This window comes from Diachasma alloeum, unplaced genomic scaffold, assembly GCF_001412515.2.
Source record: "Diachasma alloeum isolate Michigan unplaced genomic scaffold, Dall2.0 Dall_scaffold_00186, whole genome shotgun sequence".
NCBI lineage: Eukaryota > Metazoa > Arthropoda > Insecta > Hymenoptera > Braconidae > Diachasma > Diachasma alloeum.
In genome coordinates, this window is record NW_021680352.1 from 1,515,929 (window position 1) to 1,517,874 (window position 1,946).

Consider the following 1,946-nt stretch of genomic DNA (forward strand, 5'->3'; position numbering starts at 1 on the left):
GGGGGGGGGGGGGGGGGGGGGGGGGGGGGGGGGGGGGGGGGGGGGGGGGTAAACGCGGGTGGGCGCCTCGAGAAGGGTGTAATGAAGCACTGCGCAGACACACCGCCATGAATATTCATAATCTAATACCTGAGCTCGACCTAGCTGGGGCGGGGCGAGGTCTCATCATCCTTCGGGGGAGATAGAACTTGTGCCATATTAGATACCTTCGGCGGGGGTCCATTTCCACATTCAACGCAATAGCTTTCCCCCCCCCCCTCTTGAGGTCGACTTTCGTCATCCAATATTACGTACCTCAGACCAACTCTGTCAGAATTATTCGGGGGGCTTGCGAATTGGAGATGATTCCGTTCTCTTTATGTTGATGGTATGGTTTTTTTCTTCTTGTTTATGGTGATTTTTTTGGAATTTAGGGGAATACAGGGAGGGGATATAAAATATTACTATGGGAATAGAGAAATATGATTTATTTCAACCGAACGGTTGCGATGGGAAATTCAGTTTTTACGGTTTAACAGAGTAATTTGTGACGGATGGAAAATTAATTTTCAAAAGTGTTAAAAACGCTTTATTTTTTTTACCAATTTTTACTATTGAAGGGCGAAAAATTACTCAAGTCGTATGAATTTTTAAAATATGAAATTGTAATTTTTCCTCAAGATTTAAAAATAGGTGATACTCTCGCAATTCCTACATTTTACTCAAGGAAATAGCAGAAATTACCATTTTGACTAGTAAAAGCTCCAGCGGACGGCGAGAGCGTGGATTGATTTTAGTTCTTGGCGGTTTCTATCATTCTAAAAAATTCAATCCTTCCTCTCCACCCGCCTCTTTTTCAGAATGAATATACGTGGAGCAAAATGATTGATAACTCTCAAGGATGATAAAGAAGAGAAAAGCTTTGATTTCCTTAAATTTTTCGTTTTTATATTTTTTAAGCGCGAACTGGGGCAAAATGGAGTTATGTGTAAATTCTGAATCGGAAATTTTCCCGCCTTGTTAAAGAAAATATTGTCAGAACGATTACATTGATTTTTCTTTGAAAAATGTAACAAAAGTAATAGAAGTTCTCAATAATCCAAAAATCCTCTGACTTTTCATCACGGAATATCCAAAATTATAGCTCTTTTATGATAATGTTATCAGCACTGGGGGATGGATAAGTCTCACGATCTACGGTTACAGATACATCGAGATGTACGAAAGACAATCGTATATCCCATACCCCCTCGCCGAGGTTTTACCATCCCTATGCCACCTATTCTGAGCAAGCACAAGCGAGGTTCCATCAAACCCTGGGATTTAGTAATCTACTGAGATTTATGAACGACGCTTCATCCCTTTGCGTATTTCTGTACCACTCCCCTTCCCCCCCTTCATCCCCCCGCCCACCTTTCCCACCCCATTTTCTTTCGCATCGTAACGACGAATGTCTAGCGTTGATTGTAACTACTGAATCCTTTTTTTTCGTAGAAAAATGATAAATCTCAATTATTCATTTTTGAATATTTTAAATTAACAATATCAATAATAGCAATAACGAGACTTATTTATATTAATATTTTTTCATTACTACCAATTTTATTTTCATAAATTTCTTAATCAATTAATTTTTTAATTGAAAAAATTTGGAAAAATTTGGGATTTTTAAAATTATTACATAAATTTTTGAAAAGTGATAATAACAGATATGTAATAAGGCTAAAAAAACTCGTAAAGGTCATGAAGGCCAGGCTCAGATGACAGGGGGGCATAGCCCCCTTTTCATAAAAATAATTTCCTCTATTTTAGTTGAAAATTGTTGAAATCTGGAATTATTTTAAAAGATCCACAATGAAGGGTTGAAAAGACTCACCGCGCAGCATTGATGAGGGGCTGGTTTCACCGCTCAAATATAATGTTCGAGTGAGACAGCAATTTTCACGAGTCGCAGAGCCCCCCCCCCC